General features: G+C 45.0%; 1 protein-coding gene across 2 annotated transcripts in view; it reads right to left on the bottom strand.

Moving 5' to 3' along the window:
• DMRT1 (doublesex and mab-3 related transcription factor 1) overlaps window positions 1–13896 on the bottom strand; it is a 419177-nt gene extending 405281 nt beyond the window's left edge. The window contains exon 1 of one of the 2 annotated variants that reach the window (XM_077249110.1): window positions 13726–13896. The gene's annotated coding sequence lies outside the window, so the exon portion shown is untranslated. The remainder of the gene's footprint in view (window positions 1–13725) is intronic. The other variant, XM_077249111.1, reaches the window with a different exon arrangement.
• Window positions 13897–15514: the final 1618 nt, after the last annotated feature.

The raw sequence follows: 15514 nt of genomic DNA, 5'->3' as shown, positions 1-15514 counted from the left end.
GCCAGGAGCGAAGCTCCTAGCAGTGTATCGCGTACTGTTCCGGAGTTCAATGACTCCGGCGTCTCGGTTAACAGCAGTACAGCTGCGTTGAACTTTCCCACGCAGCACTGCCGTTAAGCGAGAGTGCCGGGGTCAATGACCGCCGGTAAACTCGCTCGCGCATGCGCAGTGACACACCGACAGGAACTATGGCTCCTGTCAGTGTGTTGCTGCAGCCGTGGAGAGCAGACATATCTCTGGATGTGTCTGTTCTCCATGGAAAATCTTGATACGTGGCACTTAAATATGTGGCAATTAAATACGTGACACGTGGCACTTATACGTGATACGTGTCACTTAAATACGTGGCACTGAAATACGTGATACGTGGCACTTTGATACGTGGCACGTGTCACTTAAATACGTGGCACGTGGCACTGAAAGATGTGGCACGTGGCACTTTGATACGTGGCACGTGGCACTTTGATACGTGGCACGTGGCACTGAAATATGTGGCACGTGGCACTTTGATACGTGGCACGTGGCACTTTGATACGTGGCACGTGGCACTTTGATACGTGGCACTGAAATATGTGGCACGTGGCACTTTGATACGTGGCACGTGTCACTTAAATACGTGGCACGTGGCACTGAAATATGTGGCACGTGGCACTTTGATACGTGGCACGTGTCTCTTAAATACGTGGCACGTGGCACTGAAAGATGTGGCACGTGGCACTTTGATACGTGGCACGTGGCACTTTGATACGTGGCACGTGGCACTGAAATATGTGGCACGTGGCACTTTGATACGTGGCACGTGGCACTTTGATACGTGGCACGTGGCACTTTGATACGTGGCACGTGGCACTTTGATACGTGGCACTGAAATATGTGGCACGTGGCACTTTGATACGTGGCACGTGTCACTTAAATACGTGGCACGTGGCACTGAAATATGTGGGACACGTCGCACAAAAAAGTTACATGTAGTTTTTTTTGTGTCGACGGTCCGCCGAAGCACGACGCATCCGTCGCACGACGGATGCGACATGTGGCAATCCGTCGCAATGCGTCGCTAATGCAAGCCAATGGAGAAAAAACGCATCCTGCAAGCACTTTTGCAGGATGCGTTTTTTCTCCAACGACGCATTGCGACGGAAGCCAAAAAACGCTAGTGTGAAAGTAGCCTAACCCTAACCCTAGCCCTAACCCTAAATTTAGCCCCAACCCTAACCCTAACTCTAACCCTAACCCTAACCCTAACCCTAATTTTAGCCCCAACTTGTCTTCTCCTGCCGGCCGGCAGATGGCAGCAGATGGCGGGCGCACTGCGCATGCGCCCGCCATGATGAAAAAGCCGGCTGGCAGGAGAAGACAGAAGAGGACCCAGGGACCCCGGGTGAGTATGATAGGGTCCCCGAATCCCCCTATTTCTCTGTCCTCTGATGTGCGATCACATCAGAGGACAGAGAAATAACTGATCGCTTTTTTTTTTTTTGCGGTCGCCGGTAAACTGTTAATTACCGGCGATCGCAAAGCAGGGGTCGGTGCAAATCGACCCCGATCATGTTCTTTGGGGTCTCGGCTACCCCCGGCAGCCGAGACCCCAAAGAACATCCGGGTGCCGGGCGGCGGGCGCACTGCGCGTGCGCCCGCCATTTTTTCCCGGAAAAAAGATGGCGGCGCCCATGGGGAGACACGAGGAGCACCGGGGGAGGTAGGTAAGTATTGGGGGGCTATTGGGGGCCATCGGGGACCACATTTCTCTGTCCTCCGATGTGCGATCACATCGGAGGACAGAGAAATTAAAACGGCAAATCGCGTTTTTTTTTTTTTTGTTGCGACCGCCGGTAAACGGTTAATTACCGGCGATCGCAACTCGGGGGTCGGTAAAAAACCCCCGAATCATGTTCTCTGGGGTCTCGGCTACCCTCGGCAACCGAGACCCCAGAGAAAATCCGACTCTGGGGGGCGCTATTCACTTTTTCCACAGCGCCGTTAATTAACGGCGCTGTGGTTTAAGTACCCTTAGCGGCCGCCGTTAAAAGGCGTATCGGCGGTCGTTAAGGGGTTAATCAGTATAACGTTGCCTACCTGACAGTGTCTGTAGATTACTGAGCACGATCCTGCTGACAGGTTCACTTTAAGGCTATGTGCACACGTTACGCATTTCCTGCGGATCTGCAGCGTTTTTTACCGTGCAGAAACGCTGCAGATCCGCAAGTGATTTACAGTACAATGTTAATCAATGAAAAAAAAAATGCCGTGCTAATGGTGCGGAAAATTCCGCGCGGAAATGCTGCGGATTAAAAGACGTAGCATGTCACTTCTTTTGTGCGGATCTGCAGTGTTTTTGTACCCATTTCATTATAGAAATCTGCAGGGGTAAAATGCAAGAAATCCGCACAAACTCCGCAGTAAATCCGCAGCAAATCCGCACAAAATCCGCATAAAAAAACGCATCAAATCCGCACCTGCGTATTCTGCCAAGAGATGCAGAATCCGCCCAAAAAATTCCAGAGGCTAATCCGCAACGTGTGGACATAGCCTAACATAAATTTGTAATGGATAAAGTTTTCTGGAAGGAGAGTTCGCCTTCATAGGCGTTCGAGACTCCTAGAGAATCGCTGAAGAAATTGAGTTTTAGTGAAATATCTAATGTTTTCATACCTTCTCTAAGGCACTGCACTACTTGATGCTTTTTGGCAGTAGAGAGACCCTTTTATGTCCCATAATGCTTGAAACCTGTGACTGCTTAAAAATGTGGAACGTGCATCTTAAAGGGAACCTGTCACCCCCAAAATCGAAGAGGAGCTAAGCCCACCAGCATCAGGGGCTTATCTAGAGCAATGTAATGCTGTAGATAAGCCCCCGATGTATCCTGAAAGATGAGAAAAAGAGGTTAGATTATACTCACCGGTTGGGGGGGGGGGGGCGGTCCGATCCGACGGGCGTTGCGGTCTGGTCAGGGGCCTCCTATCTTCATAAGACGACGTCCTCTTCTTGTCTTCACGCTGCGGGAAAGGTCAGAGGCCCGGTGCCTGCGCACTGCAGTACTTTGCTCTGCCCTCAACAGGACAGATCAGTATGCCTGCGCCGGAGCGTGAAGACAAGAAGAGGACTTCATTGTAAGAAGATGGGAGGCCCCGGACCGGACCGCAGTGGGACCGCCCCTGGGTGAGTATAATCTAACCAGAATGCTGTAGATAAGCCCCTGGTGCTGGTGGGCTTAGCTCATCTTTGATTTTGGGGGTGACAGGTTCCCTTTAAATAGCTTTCCTTTAATTGGGCTCACCAGGAAAACTAATTATCACAGGTGTTTGAGATTAATTTCAGTAATCCAAATACCCTTGAGACACAATACCACCCATGAGTTTATTGGAAAAACAAAACATTATGTTTTTATGACACTTAAATCCAATTTGCATAATAATTTGGAATGCTGTGTAGATCGGTAGATGAGTTAGGTGAGATGGAGGAAAGACAAAGAGTTCAGTTTGGACTACGCTTTTTTAATTGATAGATCGGGCGATACCCAATATGTGTTTGGTTTTTTTATTGTTTTATTTTGAATGGGGCGAAAGGGGGCGAAACTTTTATTTTTTTTTTATTTTTTTCATATTGTTTAAAACATTTTTTTTTTTTTACTTTTGCCATGCTTCAATAGCCTCCATGGGAGGCTAGAAGCTGGCACAACTCGATCGGCTCTGCTACATACCAGTAGGAGCGAAGCTCAGATCACTCCCATGTAGTAGATTTACTGCATTGCTATGAGCGCCGACCACAGGGTGGCGCTCACAGCAATCCGGCATCAACAACCATAGAGGTCTTCAATAGACCGAGCTGGTTGTCATGCCGACGCATCGCTGAACTCCGATCACGTAACGGGGTCAGCGATGAGCGCATTTCCGGCCCGATGGCCGGATGCGGTAAATGCCGCTGTCCGCATTTGACCGCGGCATTTAACTAGTTGATAGCTTTGATGCGGGCTCACAGCCGATGCCCGCGTCAAGGCGGGGGTTCTGACCTCGGACGTACTATCCCGTCCGAGATCAGAAAGGGGTTAAAAACGCAGTTATCAAATTCAGTCACAAAAAACAACAACTGTGTGCATGAGACACACAGTTGTGCTCAAAAGTTTGCTTTCTTGGCCTATTTTCAGAGAATATAAATGATAACACCAAAACTTTTTCTCCACTTATGGTTAGTGTTTGGGTGAAGCCATTTATTGCCAAACTACTGTTTTCTCATTTTAAATCATAATGACAACCCAAACCATCCAAATGACCCTGATCAAAAGTTCACATACCCTAGTGATTTTGGCCTGATAACATGCACAGAAGTTGACACAAATGGGTTTGAATGGCTACTAAAGGTAACATCCTCACCTGTGACCTGTTTGCTTGTAATCAGTGTGCGTGCATAAAAGATGAGTGAGTTTCTGGGATCCAGACAGACTCTTGCATCTGTCATCCAGCCACTGACGTTTTTGGATTGCGAGTCAAGGGGAAAGCAAAAGAATTGTCAACGGATCTACGGGAAAAGGTAGTTGAACTGTATAAAACAGAAAAGGGATACAAAAAGATATCCAAGGAATTAATAATGCCAATCAGAAGCGTGATTAAAAAATGGAAAATCACGGGCGCTGTAAAAAAACAAAACCACAGTCAGGTAGACCAACAAAAATACCATCCACAACTGACTGGAAAATTGTTTGGGATGCAAAGAAAAACCCACAAATAACATCAACTGAAATAGTGGACTCTCTGAAAACTAGTTGTGTGGCTGTTTTAAGATGCACAATAAGGAGGCACTTGAAAAATGGGCTGCATGGTCGACTTGCCAGAAGAAAGCCATTACTGCGCAAATGCCACAAAGTATCTAGCCTACAATACGCAAAACAGCACAGAGACAAGCCTCAAAACTTCTGGAACAAGGTAATTTGGAGTGATGAGACCAAAATTGAACTTTTTGGCTACAACCATAAACCTTACATTTGGAGAGAGGTCAACAAGGCCTATGACGAGGTGGATCGCTGATGTTTTGGGGATGTGTGAGCTACAAAAGCACAGGAAACTTGATCACAGTTGAAGAAAAGATGAATGCAGCACGTTATCATCAAATACTGGATGCAAATTTGCAATCATCAGCCTGGAAGCTGTGCATGGGACGTACATGGACGTTCCATCATGACAACGATCCAAAACACAAGGCCAAGTTGACCTGTCATCAATATCATTGAGCCACTCTGGGGAAATCTCAAGCACGCAGTTCATGTTAGGCTACGTTCACATTTGCGTTGCGTCGGGCGCAGGTTCAGCGACGCATAGCGACGAATGCGTCATGTGCCCCTATATTTAACATGGGGGCGCATGGACATGCGTTGTCTAGCGTTTTGTGACGCATGCGTCATTTTTGGCGCAAGCGTCAGGGTGCAGAGGACGCTGCACGATGCAGTTTTTTTGCGCCAAAAATCATGCCAAAAATTGACGCATGCGTCACAAAACGCTGCGTTGTGCATGCGTTTTGTATGCGTTGTGCATTGCATCGCCGACGCTGCACCGCACAACGCAAATGTGAACGTAGCCTTAGGCCTGTTTCACACATCAGTTTTTAGCCATCAGGCACAATCTGGCTAATTTTGGAAAAAACGGATCAGTTGCAAATTGTGAAAAACTAATGCGATGGATCCGTTTTTCTGCTGGATCTTATTTTTTTTTTTTTACCCGGGGATAGAGTTTGGACTTCCTCTTCCGGGAGAGGGAGAGAGAGAGAACAAAAAAAGCATGAACCGCACCTCCAAAAATCATATGTTGATCTAAAGCCGCTAGGCAAAAATTATATAACTGAACATGAGGTTCTTAGATTAAAATTCTGATCAGACTGTATGAAGCCCACTGCCACGTCACGGCAAACCTCGTAGTGGGTTCTACCGCCCTAACGGAGCGGAGCCGTGCGGCGACCCCCGTGGCAATGCACCAGCAGGGCAGACCGGCCTGTTGCCCCACAGCACCCATGCTGCAAGACTGAGTCCCCATGACTCCAGACCGCACCGCCCCACCAGCACAAAGCCACAGCATCTTTTAAATAAAACTGCTTTATTTTTGATCATTCCTGGTTAGACAATATTTTGTTGATATGGCTACATGCATTTTCTGCACTGCAGAAATGCACTAAAAGCGCATGTGTTATTTACTTTCGGATTTTTCACATATAGTGCACTTCTAAGGTTGGAGTCATAATAGTATATGGCATCCGATGTGAGAGCATCGGATGCGATAAACTATTGACCCTCGGTTCCTACTCTGCAGCGAGAGGGATCCGAGGGTCATGCTACTGTGCTCTGATTCTCTCGCACAGAGAGGATCAGAGCACAGCTTGGGAGGACCCAGAGAATTTAATTTCTCCATTTCCCCTGCTACCGACGTTGGCGTATATCACACCACACTCTGATGATATGCGTTGTGTCACTCACACCCATAGACTTATTTGGGTGCGAGTGAGACAAGGCTGGGCTGAGTCTCGGTACCCATCGTAGCCTGTTGCGATTGTTCTCGCATCCAGCATGAGAAAATAATCGCAGATGTGAGCTGCCCCATGGATTAACACTGGGCATAGCACTCTGCCGTAGTGTATGGTATTGTGACTCCAGCCTAAGGGAAAAGTCCACACGTAAAGTCACTGTAGTCACAGGAGATATTGACATGCTGCAGATGTACGCTGCATAAAGTAAAACACAGTGGGCATGAGAGTTCTATAAATCTCATCCACTTTGTTGGAACTCCAAGGTTGTGCGCCCACGATGAGTTTTTAGTGAGTTCTTGACTCTGCGTATTTTAGCTGCATCGAAAATGCAGCATCTTCCAAATAACAGAAGCTAACAGAAGAGATTGGCATAATTATTTGAAAATGATATATGTGAACTTATTACACAATGTTATAGTATCGACATCTGCCAAGTAGAGGACTGATAGAAGACTACCGTAATCATCATATAATGCATCAAAGCGAAGAAGAAAATGATCCACTAGTCTAAATGTACAATATACAAATACTTTGTTCAAGATCAAATAGAAAATAAAGGTAGGGGGGGATGACATGGGTGTGCAACATAGGAAATACAAGTGTAAAGGGCACGACAGGAAGTGTGTAGCAAGTGTCACCTATAAAGGATTACAAATCAATATGAGTGGCATATCACAATGCCCAAGGAAACAACAGAAACAGGCAGAGATGCTTACCTGTCTAAATGGGCCTCAATACAATTGCACTAACAGGGTGCAGTGGACCCAAGTAAAATGGCAACTGCACAGGTGCAATACCAAATGAAACAGCCAGCCTTCATCCAGGGATTGGCCGTGTGGTACACCAATGCAAAAAAATACCTTACATATATTGATATGTTTTTTTGCACGTTATATTTGTTTCAGGGTGCAGTTGGGCCCAAATGATTCTGTAAACTGTGGCCTCTGTTCACACAGGATGCATCATAGGTAGCACTGGGCAGCTCGCCATAGCGTGTCATTAATAGGCTGAGAACCAGATGCTCTGCATTCCTTGTGTGAACATTGCCACATACAGAGTATATTTTTTTGTATTGGTGTACCACACGGCCAATCCCTGATTGAAGGCTGGCTGTTTCATTTGGTATTGCACTTGTGCAGTTGCCATTTTACTTGGGTCCACTGCACCCTGTTAGTGCAATTGTATTGAGGCCCATTTAGACAGGTAAGCATCTCTGCCTGTTTTTGGTTTTTTTCTTGAATATTGGAGGATTTTTTCCTCTTTTTGTGGTTTTCACACATCACAATGCCACAATGCCCTGACACAATTTAACAAATCATATACATATGCAACCCTAGTAGTCAAACCATGTGGTATGGTGTGCAGCCATGTAAAGAGTTCTGCTAACAGTGCAGCATAGTGCAATAACCAAATCGGTTTATATGAAGATCCCACATGTGGGCAATTAGAGCCCAATGGCATAAGTACAAGCATGCCAGAAAGATGTACACTACCGTTCCAAAGTTTAGGGTCACTTAGAAATTTCCTTACTTTTGAAAGAAAAGCACAGATTTTTCCAATAAAGCTAACACTAAATGATTCAGAAATACACTCTATACATTGTTAATGTGGTAAATGACTATTCTAGCTGCAAACATCTGGTTTGTAATGCAATATCTTCATAGGTGTATAGAGGCCCATTTCCAACAACCATCACTCCAGTGTTCAAATGGTAGTTTGTGTTTGCTAACTGTGTAAGAAGGCTAACAGATGGTTAGAATACCCTTGAAAACCCTTGTGCGAGTATGTTGGCACAGCTGAGAACAGTTTGGCTGATTAGAGAACCTATAAACCTGACCTTCCTTTGAGCTAGTTGAGAATCTGGAGCATTACATTTGTTGGTTCCATTAATCTCTCAAAATGGCCAGAAAAAAAAGAACTTTCATGTGAAACTCAACAGTCTATTCTTCTTAGTAAAGAAGGCTATTCCATGCAAGAAATTGCCAAAAAACTGAAGATTTCCTACAACGGTGTGACTACTCCCTTCAGAGGAGAGCCCAAACAGGCTCTAACCAGAGTACAAAGAGAAGTGGGAGGCCCCTTTGCACAACTGAGCAACAAGACAAGTCTTTTTTTTTTTTTTTTTAAATCGATGCACAGGTCCTCAACTGGCAGCTTCATTAAATAGTACACGCAAAACACCAGTGGTCAACGTCTACAGTGAAGAGGCGACTCCGGGATAATGGCCTTCAGGGCAGAGTGGCAAAGAAAAAGCCATATTTCAGACTGGCTAATAAAAGGAAAAGATTAATATGGGCAAAAGAACACAGACATTGGATAGAGGAAGATTGCAAAAAGTGTTATGGACAGACGAATCCAAGTTTGAGGTGTTTGGTTCACACAGAAGAACTTTTGTGAGACACAGAACAACTGAAAAGATGCTGGAAGAGTGTCTGACGCCATCTGTCAAGCATGGTGGAAGTTATGTGATGGTCTGGGGTTGTTTTGGTACTGGTAAAGTGGGAGATTTGTACAAGGTAAAAGGGTTATTGAATAAGGAAGGCTATCACTTGATTTTGCAACGCCATGCCATACCCTGTGGACAGGGCTTGATTGGAGCTAATTTCATCCTACAACAGGACAATGACCCAAAGCACACCTCCAAATTATACAAGAACTATTTAGGGAAGAAGCAGGCAGCTTGTATTCTATCTGTAATGGAGTGGCCAGCGCAGTCACCAGATCTCAACCCCATTGAGCTGTTGTGGGAGCAGCTTGACCGTATGATATGCAAAAAGTGCCCATCAAGCCAAACCAACTTGTGGAAGGGGCTTCTGGAAGCATGGGGTGAAATTTCTCCAGATTACCTCAGCAAATTAACTGCTAGAATGCCAAAGGTCAGCAATGCTGTAATTGCTGCAAAGGGAGCATTTTTTGACAAAAGCAAAGTTTGGAGAAAACTATTATTTCAAATAAAAATCTTTTTTTCAAACCTTGTCAATGTCTGAACTAGATTTTAAATTCATTTGGCCACTCATTTGATTAATAAAAGTATGTGTTTTCATGGAAAACACAAAATTGTCTGGGTGACCCTAAACTTTGGAACCGTATGCACACCAGGAAAGGTTCAGGGTCCACACCGCCTGCGTGTGGGGCGATTGCCAGTAGCTGCTACTGTGCAGGTGCCATCTTGGAAGAGAAAAATTATTATTTTTTCTACAAAAATGGTGCCACCTGAGGAGTAGCAGTAGAATCACCGATAGCTGTTACTGCGCAGACGTGGCCTGCGCAATTTTCAAACTGATGTTTTGGGTGTTTTTTTAAGAATTTAAGAATAACCTCAAACAAATTAATTATATACACATAACATATGCGATCATGCTGCAGCGCAGGTTCCACTGCTGGCGCCTGCCTGCAGAAAAGGATTTTTTTTACATGATATATATACGGTATATATGTATGTATATATATAGATATATATATTATTCATTATGTAAACTAAGGAGCGGGTCAGTCAGGGATCAGTCACCTGTTAAGAGCCATACACATAAGCAGAGCACCACATCAAGACCCACCCCCAAAGGCCACCCCCGGAGCATGAGCTTATTAGTTACTCAAAACTGAAAATAAATATTACACAACCACAAGACAAATTTCATCAACCCAGGTATCATTCAAACCCCTTCATGACAAAGCCCTTTTTCATTTTTGCAATTCTGTTTTTCGCTCCCCTTCTTCACGGAGCCATAACTTTTTTTATTTTTCCGTCAATATGGTTATGTGCGGGCTTGTTTTTTGCGGGACAAGTTGCACTTTTGAAGAACTCCATTGGTTTTACCATATCATGTACTCAAAAATGGGAAAATAAATTCCAATTGAGGTGAAATTGCAAACAAAGTGCAATTCCCAAAAAGATTTTTTGGAATTTTTTTTTTAGCATGTTCACCAAATGCTAAAACTGACCTGCGATTATGATTCTCCAGGTCATTACGAGTTCATAGACACCAAACATGTGTATGTTCTTTTTTTTATTTAATGTAAGTGGTGAAAAAAAAAATCCAAAGTCTGTTAAAAAAACAAAATATTGCGCCATAATCAGAGATCCGTAGCGTCTCCATTTTTCAAGATCTCGGGTTGGGTGAGGGCTTATTTCTTGCGAGCCAAGCTGACATTTTTAACGATACCATTACAGTGCAGATAAGGTCTTCTGATCGCATGCGATTGCATTTTTATGTAATGTTGCGGCAACCAAAAATACCTAATTCTGGCGTTTTGACTTTTTTTTCTCGTTACGCCGTTTAGCAATCAGGTCAATTTATTTATTCTTTATTGATAAATCGGGCGATTCTGAAAGCGGCGATACCAAATATGTGTATGTTTGATTTTTTTTTTATTGATTTATTTTGAATGGGGAGAAGGGTGGTGATTTGAACTTTTTATATTTTTTTTATATTTTTAAAAACATTTTTTTTACTTTTGGCATGCTTCTATAGTCTGCATGGGAGACTAGAAGCTGCCATAACCCGATCGGCTCTGCTACATACAGGCAATGATCAGATCGCCTGTATGTAGCAAAATTGCTGACTTGCTATGAGCGCAGGAAGCACGCGTTAAATGCCGCTGTCAGAGTTTGACAGTGGCAGTTAACAGCGGCGGGTGGATAACAATTCCGGGCACATGCCAGCTGTTCAAAGCAGATGACATGTGCTGGAAAAGATGTGGGCTCACTGCCGGAACCCACATCAAAGGGGGAGACACGACATGCGATGTACTAGTACGGCGCATGTCGTGAAGGGGTTAATTAGTGTAACGGCACCAACCTGTCACTGTCTGTAGGTTACTGTGTACAATCCTGCTGACAGGTTTAAGAGGATACAAATTAAAACATTTTAAATTGCAATATTTTAAAAATTTTTGACAAATTTCTGATATTTTCACAGATATATGCAAATCATATCGAACAAATATTACCACTATCATGAAGTACAGTATGTCACGAAAAAAACTGTCTCAGAATCAGTGGGATCTGTTGAAGCGTTCCAGAGTTATCACCTCATAAAGGGACACTGGTCAGAATTGTAAAATGTGGCCTGGTCATGAAGGTAAAAACAGGCTTGGGGGGTAAAGGGGTTAAAGAAAAAATTAATGTGTAACAGCCTTGTTAACTTCCTAAAACAAACTGCACAAGGATTAAAAAAAAAGATTGCATTAATATAATGTAAATATTTCTACTTCCCATCTTTTTCAAAGAACTCTGCATTGTACTATTCCTCGGTTATTGTTATAAGAACGGAAGTGGTAGCCCTGACAGTTGTCCATTTAATTACTAGGTTCTAAGAGGAATTAACAGAGGAATACAATGCATGACTGATGCCTTGTTTCAGAAATGCGTACGATTCACATGTCATTTTTACACAACTCACTGATCACTACAATACCCTGTCTACAGCAAGGGATCAAATAATTATTTCCTTCACTGTATATCAGAAAATAACTTAGATTATTGGACTGAATATGGAGTAAGGGTACCGTCACACAGTGCCATTTTGATCGCTACGACGGCACGATCCGTGACGTCGCAGCGATCGTATGATTATCGCTCCAGCGTCGTAGACTGCGGTCACACGTTGCAATCACGGCGCTGGAGCGATGCCGAAGTCCCCGGGTAACCAGGGTAAACATCGGGTTACTAAGCGCAGGGCCGCGCTTAGTAACCCGATGTTTACCCTGGTTACCAGCGTAAACGTAAAAAAACAAACAGTACATACTTACATTCCGGTGTCTGTCCCCCGGCGTCTCAGCTTCTCTGCACTGTGTAAGCACAGCGGCCGGAAAGCAGAGCGGTGACGTCAGACGTCACCGCTGTGCTCGCTTTCTGGCTGGCCGGCGCTCACAGTGCAGAGAAGCTGAGACGCCGGAGGACAGACACCGGAATGTAAGTATGTACTGTTTGTTTTTTTTACTTTTACGCTGGTAACCACGGTAAACATCGGGTTACTAAGCGCGGCCCTGCGCTTAGTTACCCGATGTTTACCCTGGTTACAAGCGAACACATCGCTGGATCGCTGTCACACACAATGATCCAGCGATGTCAGCGGGTGATCAAGCGACGAAAGAAAGTTCCATACGATCTGCTACGACGTACGATTCTCAGCAGGATCCCTGATCGCTGCTGCGTGTCAGACACTGCGATATCGTATGGATATCGCTGGAACGTCACGAATCGTACCGTCGTAGCGATCAAAGTGTGACTGTGTGACAGTACCCTTAGGAGCAAAATGACTTTGTCTTCGGACCATCCCTTTAACACATGAACTGTAAGCAACACACGCAAGGCACTATATATATATCTTACAGATATCTATCATCTATTTAGCCCATATGTATCTAGCTCTATCTTCGCACATCTTTACCACCTAAACATCTGTCATTTCTATTCTATTCCGGTGTGTCACATGGATGGTGCACACGGATGTCAGACACGTACGTGTGGATGATCAAGAACAAGCCACATGGATAGTAAATATGGACCGTCTTTTTTAAGCAGACGTGTGAAGAGGGCCTTAGGATCTAGTTCAAGGCTGCTCCTCCCAGGCCATGAAGCCATTTTATACATCCTGTACAGTATATACAGTACACAGATCATAGAAACAACAGATCTCTATCACCTAGGAAGACCACTGAAGATCCTAATGGGGATCCTCCTAGATTCTACCTTGCTGCATTAGATCCAGGTCACACCTGCTCCTCCCAGGCCATGCAGCCATTTTATACACCTTGTATATACAAACAGATCAAACAGATCTCTGTATCACCTAGGAAGACCACTGAAGATCCTAATGGGGATCCTCCTAGATTCTACCTTGCTGCAATAGCTGTAGGTCACACCAGCCCCTGCCATGCCATGCAGCCATTTTATACACCCTGTATACTGTATATACACAGAGACAACAGACGTATCTGTCACACAGGAATCAGACAGGGCAGACCCTAATGGGGCATAATGCTGTATTCTGCCATGCTGCATTAGATCCAAGTTACAGCCGCCCCACACAATGTGTGCAGCCATTTTAGGTCAGCTCTTCCCACAGGACACCCCAGTAGAAGCCCGCACATTGCCTGCGCACCACACAACCAATCTCAAGATCATCAGGGACGTTTACTTATCTTTTATTATCATGAGTGTAGAATAACTACAGCATGGCGGAGAAGTTATGTGGCTACCGCGGGAATACTCACCGCCTGCGGACTGTGTGGAGGACACTGGTGGCAGATCTGACGGGAGCCTCCGCTAGTAGCGTTTCCCGCCCTGGCTCTGTGCAGCTCCTCAGGAGAAAGGCGCGTTTTCTATTGGTGTAGAACAGGTGCCCGGTGGCTCACGCGCCAATAGCAGGCGGCGATGTTGTGGGGTGTGCAGTGTGGCGCGGGCTCTGTTCTGTCAACTATTTATATGTGTGTGTGTGTGTAGTATACAAATATTTACCTCATGTAACTTCAGTAACACTGTGTCATTGAGGGCGACCCTCCGACACCAGTCTGCCAGTGCCCTGTCTGTGTATACAGCCACATGTTTGTACTCTCTGGTAGCCAGTCGGAAAACACACAACAGTGCCATATAGTGTTATTAGTACTGGCTTCTGGCCACGCTATGCCATGTAGCACTGGGCACACTTATAACAGTGTCATATAGTGCTAATAGTACTGGCTTCTGGCCACACTATGCCATGTAGCACTGGGCACACATAACAGTGCCATATAGTGTTATTAGTACTGGCTTCTGGCCACGCTATGCTATGGGCGCACTTATAACAGTGCCATATAGTGTTATTAGTACTGGCTTCTGGCCACGCTATGCCATGTAGCACTGGGCACACTTATAACAGTGCCATATAGTGCTAATAGTACTGGCTTCTGGCCACACTATGCCATGTAGCACTGGGCACACATAACAGTGCCATATAGTGTTATTAGTACTGGCTTCTGGCCACGCTATGCTATGGGCGCACTTATAACAGTGCCATATAGTGCTATTAGTACTGGCTTCTGGCCACACTAGACTATGTACTACTGGGCGCACTTCTAATAGTGCTATTAGTACTGGCTTCTGGCCACACTATGCCATGTAGTACTGGGCGCACTTATAACAGGGCCATATAGTGCTATTAGTACTGGCTTCTGGCCACACTATGCCATGTAGTACTGGGCGCACTTATAACAGGGCCATATAGTGCTATTAGTACTGGCTTCTGGCCACACTATGCTGGGCGCACTTATAACAGTGCCATATAGTGCTATTAGTACTGGCTTCTGGCCACACTATGCTGGGCGCACTTATAACAGTGCCATATAGTGCTATTAGTACTGGCTTCTGGCCACACTAGGCTATGTACTACTGGGCGCACTTATAACAGTGCCATATAGTGCTATTAGTACTGGCCTCTGACCAGGTACGGACTGGGGCTGAAATTCAGCCCTGGCATTTGAAATCACACAAGCCCATGGTGTCCCCGTCCCCATGAAACAGATGGGATATATTACTAATATTACCCTGGATTGAGGAAAGGAAAATTTTCTACAAGACCAATATTTCTAATGATACCCGTGGCCTGTTGGGGTAAGTGACAGAGTCAGCGACTTTGTGCTCCATCACAACTCTTAACAGAAGGGGTATCTTGAAAACACTGATTCTGTTAACAACGTAGCTGACAAGGCAGCCCATGACCAGACAGGCCCTTCTGGCATTTGTCAGATGGCCAGTCCGGCCCTGCTTTTGACTACACTATGCCATGTAGTACTGGGCACACTTATAACAGTGCCATATTGTGCCAATAGTACTGGCTTCTGACTACACTATGACATGTAGTTCTGGGTACACTTACAGTGCCTTGCGAAAGTATTTGGCTCCCTGGAACTTCTCAACCTTTTCCCACATATCATGCTTCAAACATAAATATACCAAATGTAAATTTTTGGTGAAGAATCAACAACACGTGGAACACAATTGTGAAGTTGAACTAAATTTATTGGT

The sequence above is a fragment of the Ranitomeya variabilis genome, chromosome 1 (genome assembly GCF_051348905.1).
Source record: "Ranitomeya variabilis isolate aRanVar5 chromosome 1, aRanVar5.hap1, whole genome shotgun sequence".
NCBI lineage: Eukaryota > Metazoa > Chordata > Amphibia > Anura > Dendrobatidae > Ranitomeya > Ranitomeya variabilis.
This window is presented reverse-complemented; position numbering and strand designations above follow the sequence as displayed.